Here is a 13,143-nt window from a genome sequence, read left to right as displayed (position 1 = left end):
TTGCCGGCACCGGGGATATAGTGAGTACCGGGATATGAAATCACGTGACCTCGCGACAGCACTTCTGCGCACAGTAGTGTCACTGTTTCGCAAGCATTCAAAGTTTAAACAGGACTGTTGGTGGTTGGGCTGCACGTTGAAGACCAGTTAGTAGTTAGTAATGAAGTTTAGTTGTGCAATAGGGACAGAAAGGCTAATGAACGTCTTTTGCATGCTGGTTTTCTGTAGGCTATCTGCAAATACACATCTAAATACTTTACAAGTGGATTTAGACTAGGTTTATAAATCATTACGGTATTTTGTATTGTCCATTGAAGCAAATTTGTGTGATCAGTGTTGTTTTCTGTGCAAAGTGGAATAATAAGAAACAAAACAGGCAGTTCTGAGATTATTATGGTTTCTTTTTTGTATTAAAAACATGACTGAGGTCTGAGGATACTTTTTATACAAATGATTAGTTTGTGGGCCTATTGTACCGTACATTGGATAATGTAGCCTTGTCATTGTAGTGAGAGCTTTCAAGAGTTAATTTGTCAGAACAAGAGCTAGTAGTAAGAGTATGGGTTAATTTCAATGCATCACACCATCCATACACTGACTAGTATCATTGACTAATCCAATGTAGCTTTGTGCATATTAAATTGTGCTAGGCCATAGGCAGGTGAAGCAGTTGCCCAGGGCTCTATCATCAACAAAGTGATTAGTTTTGGCAAAAATGTATATATGTAATTAAGCAATGTTTGGGAAACTACAAAACTAGCACAATCTGATAAAGTAGGTTATGTTAATTTGTTGTTTGTAAGCTACAACTCCAAAACAGGATAGCAGTATTTGTACCCACAGACATGAAATCATTTGTAAACCTTTGTGCATCTGTCCAAAATAGAAATTGCAAAAACCTGTAAACATACTGAATAGGCCTACACTTTTTGCTACTTCATGCCCACCTGAAGAATTGTTTAGCCTACTTGATTAAAAATGTTAAAAACTTTCAGTCACTCCTTTATGAAACATTTCTTCAGTTTAGGAATAAGAAATTATATATATATATTATGGAAAGACCTTGTTTAAGAGAAAATTGACATGCAGCTCTGCTCATCAGTTTTGAATATATACTTTGTTAGCTTAATACTAGCTAATACCATATGATACTTTGTTAATATCATACTGACCATAGTTATTTTTTTATTCTAAAGGACGAAGGTCTTAGTAGTCTATTGCATAACAGACAGAGTGAATGTAAAGTGCAGAGTTGGCCAGTTTCACAGTAGCCGTAGTTGTAATATACGCTAGGCCTATATATTCTTAAACTCAGTCGATGGCTGTTTTGGTATTTGGGCACTTTCATTAAAATTGCACACATTTTTACCCCTAAAGTGGCTCTGTACGGATATAGCTGTAGGCCTATGCTATAACATGAAGTACCGTACATCAGCATAGGCTAACTAAAGGGCTAGCTTGTTAGCAGTCCAGAAAGTTATTTATAAACAAAAGTATACATATGTTCGCCCCGATAGCTCAATTGGTTAGCGCGTCACTTCTGGAACGAAGAAACTTCAAGATCAATAGCGGTATTGGTTCGACTCTCGGGGTGTGCGCTTGATCAATGCACGTTAAGGACGGCTTTCCATTCAGGGGCATCTAATGGATGGAATAATTCCCTGGCAACAAGACTTCAACAATCGGAAACTTCACTCTGTCAATCTCGGTGACTGGGCCTGCGTCAGTGATTCAAAGCCTCTACAAGTATGCGAAACTGCCAGAATTAAGCTCTGCAAGAAGCTTTCCCAGTCTGAGGATAAAGATTCAATCAATCAATTAAGTTAAATTTTAGTAGCAATCCAAGGTTTTAATCTGGTCTTTCATTTAGGTTTTATTGTGATAAATTCAATGCTTTAATAATCTATATTTGTGAAATGGGGTTTGTGTGTTGTGTAACAAGCTGTAAAAGTGGGTACAAGTCTTGCAAGACTGTAGTGAAAGTACCAATGTTTTGATTTCTGAAAGATAAAGAAATGAAAAAAAGATGCTGCTTGTTTCATAAATTTAATTGCAATGTGTGGAAAATCATGCAGTTACAACACCTACAAAAGGTAAGAATAAGATCAAAAGAATGGCTTTAGTTTGGTTGTTAAATTTATTTAATTAGGTTGAAATTGTGTAGAGTGACAACAGTACAGGCGCGGATCTAGGAGTTTTTTTTGGGAGGGGCCAGAAAATTTGAAAATGAATTAAAAAGAAAGAAAAAGAAAAAACAGATATAAACAATCAGTGGCGTTGCCAGGAATTTTGGGGGTTTTGACGGCCGGCGGGCAAAGCCCGACGGCGTGTTTGCCAAAGGAGACACCCAGCGGAGGAGGGCCTCCCCCAGAACATTTTGAAAAATTACTTTGAATTTGGTGCATTCTAAGAGCATATTCAACAAAAATATGGGTTAAATATTCCTGTAAAATGGTGCTGTCCGGTGGCACAGCAAAAGGTAAGATCATGTTTTCTTCGGCATTTTTTCGGTAATAAAGCTAAGTCTCTATGTTTTCTTGTTGCTAATTCCTGGCTGAGATGTTTGGTATTGGCAAAACTCGCTCTTTTAATGCAGTTTCGCTTAAAATTAGGCAAACTTTGTTTTAGAGATATATATATATAGAGACTGAAAGCATCATTCTCAATATCGTGACGTCACACGCATGCCAAAAACAGCCATGTTCATCAATAAATTTTGCTGGAATAAAAATTGCTAAGCATGCAAAGTAAACTTGAAATCTGGTTTAAAACCCTGTATGCAGTGTCCATGACCAATTGGATATTTATATGTTTGCAGACATATAGCCTACGGTAATTGATTGAAATTATGATGAAGACTAAAAACTATAAAACAATTCAGGTTTCAGATTGGTTCAACTGACGTCATTTGGCTCTGCGTTGGTTTCAGCTGAGCCAGCTCCAACAAATGTTGCTAATAAAATGTATAATATAATCGATGGATAATTTCAACCTTAATAATACCAAAAATAATTCCCCCTCCCCCTCCGGGATAAGTTAAGTCCGCTGTGGGACTAATATCAGCTGTTTAGAAGCATATCAAACCATTCAACAATTTTTCACAAAATTTGTGGGGGGCCCGGGCGCTTGGCCCCCCCCCCCATAAATCCGCGCCTGCAACAGTATAATACTTATTACGGCCCAGCAAATAAGTTTTTTTTCTCATTTATTCACCGTATTCTGACTTTGATTCGAGGCAAAAAAGGTTCGTTCTGGCGAGGATAGTAGGTCTAAATTGTATGTTGTGTACCAATGGGTGTACAGTAGTACACTACTCAGAAATTAGTCAAATTACTAATGTGCATTGCATTTTTTCAGCTTTTCGAAAAAGAGATGAGATGTGTTCTCCAATTGAAGCTGATGGAATCAAACAACAACCGACATTGACCTTCTTGGTTCTTGGGAAAAGATAGAGATCTGTTTATACTTTGGAAAAAAAGAAACCTTTCTGGGCTCACTTCACAGATATTTACTGCATGCATTTAGACCATGGGTGCGGTTCCAGAGTTAGCGCAACATTGATAACCAACCATCATTTCACCTATGTTCTCACTGGAAAATTTTTGTCCAATTCAATAGAAGGACGGTTTGGGTGGTATCAGCAAGCCAATGGTGGTAATTTTTTCATGTTTATAAAACAAGTTGTGGAAGCTGAAAGAAAATTCGCACTCTTAGTTTGTTGCAGCAACATGATTTTCTTGCAGCAGGTAACCTCACAAGTTCACAACCCGTGATGCTTTTCCACTCGGCTTTGACGTTTCGGTGTCAACTGTTCCGTCTACAGCTGTTTGATGGTTTATTCTTTTTTTTCTGCGGTTAATGTGAATGACCTCTCCGATGCTAATGTGACGTATTTTGTGAGCGGATACATTGGCCGCAGTATCTCTCGAGTGCTTGTAAGATGTTATTGGTAAAAATGTTGATGAGCCGAGTCTCCTTGAGTCGGTACCACATTATCGTGCACATCTTTTTGAAATAGGTGACCGTGGTGGTTTATCCGCTCCCACAGAATACTATGCTCTGCAGTGACAGCTCTGGCTGTTCAATATTACACTGCTATAGTGTGTGATGACTTGGCTAAGTCGAAACTGTTTAGTTTGTTGAATTCGCGTTTTATTTTTACTTCTTCAATCTTGAATGTCGAAGAGTCTCGTGGTATTGGCGATTTTGTTCAGCAAAACTGTGGTAATGGACATTCCGACTTTAACTTAATTGTGTGCACTGCATTTAACTGTTTCGCTAAAAATGAACTGAAACGATTTAATGCCCCGGAGATTGCACCTTCCACAATGGTAACTAATCGAAAGGTTCGAAAACTTACTTTAAAAAGCACACACAAAAGTTAGTTATGTTTTGTTTACACGTTTTTATTGCTACTTTATTCTTATTTGTTATACCTCACAGCCAATAGAGTTGCTACTCTCATAAACGCCTGAACAGTTTTTTCAAGCTTGCTTGGTATTGTACTGTAATGTTTATTATATGCTTACTTCACATTTATTCACAACCAATCGTATGAAGTGAGTATTGGTGAAGTTGCTGTTGTATATTTACGTCTACTTGTCTTTTGTCTATACTGTATTACAAAACATAGTGCAATCTAAATGGCGATATAATGTAGACATTTACACTGTAGAATATTTGACTTGGGTAAATTTGATCAAGGTGTTGGAAGCATTAATTACGTTGTTCAAATTGCTTGTATCATCAATCTTATCATTTACTTGCTTCCTTGATTGTCACTGTTGCATGGCATTGTGCGCTGTCATGTTACACCATCTGATATATCTTCTTGAAGAAGTCATTTGTATTGATTGACAAAACGTACGAAAATAGATGTTATCGTTTTCATTACTGTGTAGCTGTTAATAGTGTTAGGTAACATGCGTAACTATAATGTGTCAATGACAGTATAGTCTATGTACGACTTGTACGTGCTTTAGTGAATTCAATGTTGTGCTGGACTAGTGTGCGTAGAGCCAGAGGTAATGAATATCGTATAATATATGTTTACAAACCTGCAATAAATTTATATTTTCAACTACAATAGTCATGTATGCTTTTTGCGCATTAAAATGCAGCGGAACGGTTACGAGCAACCTATTTGTGCAAAAATAGTTGTTTGCTACAATCGCCCTTCTCCCAACAACGCCTGAAATCGCCTTCGCGTCCCGATACTCACTATGTCCCCGGCCGGCACTTTAGAGCATAGCGATAAATCCCTTAGCCTAGATAAGTTGGTTGGACAGAGCAGGTTATTGGCAACTTTGATGGTCAGACGTGGAACTAAAACCATTGAAATTCTACCTTGAAATTGCATCTAGAAACAGCAAAGCTCAATTTTTTTCAATGAGACTTTAGCATCTTGACACCTAACATCATTGCTACCACAAAATTGCTCAAGTACCGACCCGATAGCATTGACAAAAGTCATTTGCAATGCCTACAACGGCTTGTTACGTCATATATATAGTGTGGAATCTGCTCTAGGTTCAGAGATCCAACTATGGAAGGAGAAGTAGGAAAATAAAACTGTTCCGGCGACTGCTGCAGTCTTACCGATGACTGCGGAAGAAGCTTTACAACCGTGTGATGAAAATGTGTACACAATCGTAGACTCTCTTCTAAAAATACCATTAACCTTGCCAGTCAGCGTAGCATCAGCCGAAAGAAGCTTTTCATCTCTTCGGTCGTTGAAAACCTGGCTGAGGAACAGCATCGGCGAGGAAAGACTGAATGGATTGGCCTTACGATACCAGCATCGGGACATTTTAATTGACACAGACTCCGTGATAAATCGATTTTCCAAGAGTAGAAATTGTAAACTTAACTTATAGTCCAGTCGTTGAAAGGTTTTACCTTGACTTAATTGGTGTAAAGCTGAAATTTTGTACATTGGTTCTTTTCATTGTGTACAATGACCAAAAAAAAATCCCCGTGAAAATTTTTTGGTGAAAAAAAGTTATCCGCTTTTTTCGAAATTCCGCCATTTTTTTCAAAATGGCGGATGTCCAAGTACTGAATTATTCAATTTTTGTGAAATTATTGTTAGTGTTGGTGTTCATTTAAAAGTAAATTTCATACTGCAAGTATTTCACATTTGCAAAGTTGTGGTCCGCCGTGATTGCCGGAGGAAGTTTACGGATACACGGAAAAAGAGTTCAGGGAAAATGCCTGCAAAGAAATTACGATCTGTGACAAGGAAATTCAAGCTTCTGAAGCCTCCAGTATACTGCGTCAAAAGGGTGCTGATGGGATTAATGCTGCCAATACTAATAGAAGGGACAACACTGTTGCGACAGCTGGTCGAAAAGTACACATAGACTGTCGTAAACATTATAGGCCTACTAAGCCAATCGATGTACAGCTTAAGAAGAACAGAGAGGAAAGTGGGTCCTGCGTCACGAGGAAACGAAGTGTTCGAATTCTTGATGGCAATTTTCACAGTAAGACTCATTGTTTGTTTTGTGGGACTCGAGTTCTCACGGATAGACCTGGCTTTAGTTTTGTTAAAACAGATGTTTTTGCAAGGACTAGGCCTATATTAGAGTGTTATGAGAGACGTTCTAACGATTGGTCATGCGCCGTGAAGGGTCGTATTGATTACTACGGTAGCGATTTGCATGCTGCAGACTGTTTATACCATCATTTTTGTAGTGTTCCTTTTATATATGGATTTAACGTACCCTTGCAATGCGGCGGAGTACCTGAGGCAAAATGTCGAAAATTTGGGCGACCGAAGGATGAGGAACAGGACCAGGCATCTCTAAAGATGTGTTCCCATGTTGAACAGAATGATGAAGAACAGTTAACGATATCAGACCTCAGATCTAAAATGAAGGAGTTTTTAGCAAATGATGATTGCCTTCCTTATGGATCAAAATATCTGAAGACCCAATTATAGAAATAGTGCGGTGAATCTATTTATGTAAATGAAGGTCAGGGCCTTCATTGCATTGTCACTATGAGAGAGAAGACATCCGAAATCTTCCGATCTCATTTCCTAAAAACAAGGCATGAGGATGATAAAGAGTCACAAAGGAGAGAAATAATTAAAACTGCGGCAAAGCTCATCAAAAATGGTGTTCCATCTGTTAATGATCACTATCCAAGCACAGACGCACGCAATAATAATAATAATAATCGTGCTTTATTTGCCCCCATTGCGATACATAACATACAGTAACACTGCGATCACAGATGCGATAGCCTACAACAGACGACAGGAAGCAGCGAAGTGACATATAGGCCTAGTCTTCGAGTCAGCTGCTCCCCTTATTTCGGCTTGCCATTAGGCCTAAGTGTCTGTGCCGAGACACAGCCGCGTGCTCTGGAGCAGTGTCGAACCCACGTCCCTTCGAACGTCGCGCAGACGTTTTCAACACTCGGCTACGCAACCGACACTCAATCTCGGTCCTGCTTTAATGTAGCCCACTTGCCTGAAACTTTACGAACACTGTTGAGTTCCTTATTAGTAGAAAAAGACACAAAGCAAAATGCTGCAAGTAGGCCTATTGGCCAAGTTGTCAGACCACGAGCGGTGATTGCACCATTGCAAATTGGTCTTGCTGTTCAAGGACATCATTTGTACAGGTCGAGATTTCTTGTTGATAGTTTACAGTTTACACAGTAGCCTATGGGATATTGTTCTTCTTACGCAGAAGTCCTGAGGTTTGAAAAGAATGCAGCTGATTGTGTAGCGTCAGAATCCATTGTTCAAAAGAACATTGACCTACTCGAAAGTACAATGTTATTTGCAGCTGATAATGTTGATCATAATATTATCACCCTGGATGGGAAGGGGACTTTCCACGGAATGGGAATGATTGCTGCCTTGACACTGGGTCAGAAAGCAAACCGTGTGATTCCAAGGCACAACATATCACAACTCAACATCACAAAGAAGACTAGGATTGAAATCATGCAACTTCGCTTTGCCAATGAAGCGCAGAAGACATCACTGGCTGGTTATGTAGCCTACCTTTTTCTTAGGATCAAACCCTGAGCAATATTGTGAATGGTGTGGCCGAGGATGACGTTAATGTGCATGAACATAAACAAACGAAAAAATGATCGACTTGATCAGTAAAACATTTCGGGGTAGTCTAAAGGCTGCAAAGTGATCAATGCCCCAGGGGATGCTGATGTGCCGATTGTGAAGGCTACTGTTCTTAATGCAGTGTCACACTCGACAACGTTGATTGGAGAAGACACAGTTCTGTTGGTCCTGCTTCTTCATTATGCGCAACAAGCAAACAAAGATCTATATTTCCGTTTCGACAAGGAAAATGCTGACAAAGTGTATCAAAAATGGTGATGGGTGAAGAATTATGTTCCCAATTACTTTTTTTATATGCCTACACTGGATGTGACACAACATCAAGAATCTTTGGTGTGGGTAAGAAAATCTGTGTTTCACAAGCTGGTAAAGGGGGATGCTACTCTGAAAGACTGTGCCAATTACTTCCTTCTTCCAAAGCATGCAGCAGCATCCATTGTGAACAAAGATTGTCAAGCGATGGCTGTGATTTTTGGGGGCACGCGGACGGACTCCCTCTCGTCAGCACTACAGAGTACTAAGAAAAAAAGTAGTCTCTTCCCAATCATTTGTGACACCAGAACGCCTACCACCTGCTGAGTCATCGACAAAATTCCACCGTCTAAGGGTTTACTACCAAATAATGGTCTGGCTAGGACAGAAGAGTGATATGGAAACTTACGGGTGGGGTTGGAAACTGAAAGGCAGTCAGTTTGTGACAACAGAGTCGGACATGAATGCGGCCAGTGGCGTAGCCAAGGGGGGGGGGGTTTGGGGGTTACAACCCCCCCTTTGGCAAGCGTGTGACGTCACGATATTGAGAATGATGCTTTCAATCTAAAAAAAAATTGCCAAATTTTTAACAAAACCGCATTAAAAGAGCGAGTTTTGCCAATACCAAACATTCAAATATCTCAGCCAGGGAATTAGCAACAAGAAAACATAGAGACTTAGCTTTATTTCGGAAACATGCCGAAGAAAACATGATCTTATCCTTTCGCTATGCCACCGGACAGCACCATTTTACAGGAATATTCATACCCAGATTTTTGTTGAAAATGCTCTCAGACATATACAACCAAGCAACCACACGGCATTTAACATAATGGATTAAAATTGAACATAAACTATAAGCTTATTAATTTTAATTCAATTTTAATCCATTATGTTAAATGCCGTGTGGTTGCTTGGTTGTATATGTCTGTGGCTGAAGAAAGTAACCTCTTTACCAAAATTGTAATGCTCTCAGAATGCACCAAATTCAAAGTAATTTTTCAAAATTTTCTGGGGGAGACCCTCCGCCGCTGGGTCGTCAAAACCCCCCCCATTCAAAATTCCTGGCTACGCTACTGAATGCGGCCCCAGATTCCCTCTTATAGATTATCCACTGCAACTGCCTGTAGCACTGCCAGGTGTAGCTGTAGGCAGAATAATCTACCCTGTACCTCAGCATGTAGACAGTGCAACTTGATGCCTGTGACAATACGTACAATGAGTCATTACTGGATGAAGATGATGACCAGGACTTATTAAGCAACTGAATGTAAATAACTTAATAAGTGGTCTGCGATTCTTGTACTGCCAGTGTTTCACTATTGGTTTTGTTTTATATAAGTCTTTCCATTAAACTAATTAGTTAATTTCATTTTGAATTGTCTTATTGAATTCCTTACCTTTGAATTGTCTTATTGAATTGAATTCAAAACCTTAAACCTAGGGATAGACGCCAGAACTAGAGCTCTAGCATGAATATTAAGTGAATTATTGTCATTAGGCTATACTGTTTTGGCGGCCATCTTGAAAATGACAACTTTCCGGTGCTCTGATGCTCCTAGATTTTTAATATATTATTCTTGATGAAATATACTAGAAAAAAACTTTGGAAAACCTTTTGTAGCAATTTTTTGGGGTCAAACCATATATTTACCTGACTGTAAGTGAACAAAATAATCGTTTTTGGAACAATTATACATTATCGTACCGGCAGGCTATTATATAATATTTTGTTAATGTCACTTCGTTTAAAGTCAAATATAAATGTTATTGAGTACCTACTTGCTTATTAATTGTGACAATGATAATATTATATTTTAAAGAAGCCATAGTATGACGATACGAAAAAATATTCAAATTTTGTTTATCTGCCAATTTGAGAAAAAAAAATGGCGGATTTTCAAAAAAGGCGGATAACTTTTTTTCACCAAAAGATTTTCACGGGGATTTTTTTTTGGTCAATGTACATAATCAACAGAAACAATGTGCAAAGTTTCAGCTTTACACCAATTAAGTCAAGGTTCGGCCCTTTTTTTCGCTTCAACGACTGGACTATTAGTGTTGTAGTTAAAGGTACGACACCTGTTAGTATTACCCGTACCGGCAAAGTAGTTTTTTATTTTCGTTTTATTTGTGAAGTCCACAGAAATAGTTGTTTCTGTTATTGTTAGTTTCTTTTTTTGTCTGGTGCAGCGACAGTGCATGACACGTTTTAAAGAGGACTATATCTTTTGGTCGTCATTTAACTATGTTTAACTGCCATTCTATTGCACAAATTGTAGTGTTTCGCTCGTCCAAAATAAAAATTTACAATCTATACTTAGCCTATAGTGGCGATTTTACGGGGGGTGGAGCATAACCCAGTGTTTTGACCTGGCTCCCACTTTTGTTGCTCATTATGTTGAATGTAGGCCTATGCATAACCTTTCCTCATTGCTCTTTGTAACAATTCAAAACTTGTCAGAGGAATAAAACCTCGAAGTTATACAGTAAGTCTATAACCTCAATGTTTGCATCAATATTGGGAAGACAAAATTACTTGTTATTATCTTTCCGAGGTCAATTTTTAAATTGCCGTGAAACAATCAAGAGTGAAACCTTCAGTCTCAACTATAAATGCGGCTAGGTTGCTCAGGCTTCAACTTGACATGGCAAGGGCATATCAGCTCTTCATTCCCCCCTTCAGCTCTTCATCCGGGAGGAAGACAAGTACCTTCACGTGGTCCCCCCCGTCAGTAACATACGAAATTATACAAAATACGTATGCGAAACGAAACTTGTCAAACAAGAGCTAATGAGACTGTTCAGTGCAGGGTGGGTAGGGAAATGCCCTTTTCAGGGCACGGTAGTGCTCGAACTGTCGAAAAGTACCGACGACCCACCGTACTGCAGCTGAACACCGAGGGCATCACGGCCAGCAAGCTCAACATCATCGAGCACCTGGCCACCAAGCATCAAGCCCTCATCATCCTCCTCCAGGAGACTCACTGTACATCTGTGGATAAGTTGGTAATAACCAACTTCACACTCGCAGGCGCAACCTGCAGCAGGAAACACGGCCTCGCCACGTTTGTCCATGACCGGCTGAGCTGGTCCTTGGTTGACCAATCCCAAGCTCAATCGGAGATCGAGTGGCTTTGTGTAGATGTAGCAGGCTACAACATCGTCAATGTCTACAAGCCCCCACCTTCGCGGATAACATCAACAGCCATCCCAGTGTTCCCCCACCCTAGCCTCTACGCTGGCGATTTTAACTGCCACCACACTGACTGGGGCTACAACTCCATCAACAACGACGGAGAAAGTCTGGCCGCTTGGGCAACCAACAACAACCTCGCCCTTTTATACGATCCTAAGGGCGCACCGAGCTTCCACTCCGGTCGTTGGAACACTGGCACGAACCCAGACCTGGCTTTCGCAAGTGATGACCTCGATGATCGCCAGCCGGACAGACGTGTGCTAGAGAAGTTCCCAAGGTCTCAACACCGACCCTCGCTAATCACGGCCCCCTTGCTTGCCACACCTATTCCGAGCAAGCCTGTCAAGCGATGGAACTTCAGAAAGGCTGATTGGGAATACTACAGCTTCCTCACAAACGAAGCTACGCAGTACCTCCCATCCCCACACACCATCAAAGTGGATGAAGCCTACCAGGACTTCTGTGATGCAATCATATCTGCGGCAAAAGACTCCATCCCGCGAGGTCGACGGAAAAACTACATACCTTGCTGGGATGTGGAGTGCGACAGGCTCTACCGCGACTTCCTCCGTTCCCCCCAGGGCACCGCCACCACCAACTCAGCAACAGCCCTGCTGGCAAGATTGGATTCAAAGAGGAAGAAGCGCTGGACAGAAGCCATAGACTCAATCGACTTCACGCACTCCAGCCGCACAGCATGGAGTACACTCAACAACCTCACTGGCAGATCACGTGCCTCTCGTCGCCAATGCCCCATTTCAGCAAATGCCATCGCCTCACAACTTGTAAAAAATGGAGTGCACAGAACGAGAGACCGTGAATCAGACAAGTCCGTCCTCAAGGAAATGACGGACCTCTGGAAGGTCCCAACACCTGTCGAGGGCAACATCTCTGGTGAGTTTACCCCAGAAGAATTTGCCTCCGCCCTCCAGCACCTAAAGCCAGGCAAATCCCCGGGCCTTGACCACCTATGCCCGGAACTAATACTCCAAGCTGCCCCCTCTATGAGGTCCTGGTTAAAAGACTTCCTTTCCTGCTGCTTGCGTCACTTGCGCATCCCAAGAATCTGGAGAAGAGCCCTAGTGGTTGCAGTCCCAAAGCCGAAGAAGCCCCCAGGGGATCCGAAGAGCTACCGTCCCATCTCTCTGCTCTGTATCCCCTTCAAGATACTCGAAAGACTTATCTACGCCCGTGTCGAACCGATAATAGATCCTCAGCTCCCTCGGGAACAAGCCGGCTTTCGCCACGGTAGATCAACTGTAGACCAGGTCACTCTGATGACTCAAGACATCGAGGACAGCTTCTCGGCAAAAAAGAAGGCTGGCACCGTGTTTGTCGATCTCACGGCTGCCTACGACACTGTATGGCACAGCGGCCTTACCTGCAAACTACTTCGTCTCCTTCCTGACAGGCACATGGTCCATATGATTATGGAACTTGTGCAAAACCGCAGCTTTACCCTTTCCACCGGTAGTAGCCGACGAAGTAGACTACGTCGACTCAGGAACGGCGTCCCACAGGGCTCTGTCCTGGCTCCCCTCCTCTTTAACACTTACATCTATGACCTGCCTGACACCATCTCCAGGAAGTATGC

Source organism: Aplidium turbinatum, chromosome 13 (assembly GCF_918807975.1).
Source record: "Aplidium turbinatum chromosome 13, kaAplTurb1.1, whole genome shotgun sequence".
Taxonomy (NCBI): Eukaryota; Metazoa; Chordata; class Ascidiacea; order Aplousobranchia; family Polyclinidae; genus Aplidium; species Aplidium turbinatum.
The sequence above is the reverse complement of the archived record's forward strand: the minus strand, read 5'-3'. Positions refer to the sequence as shown.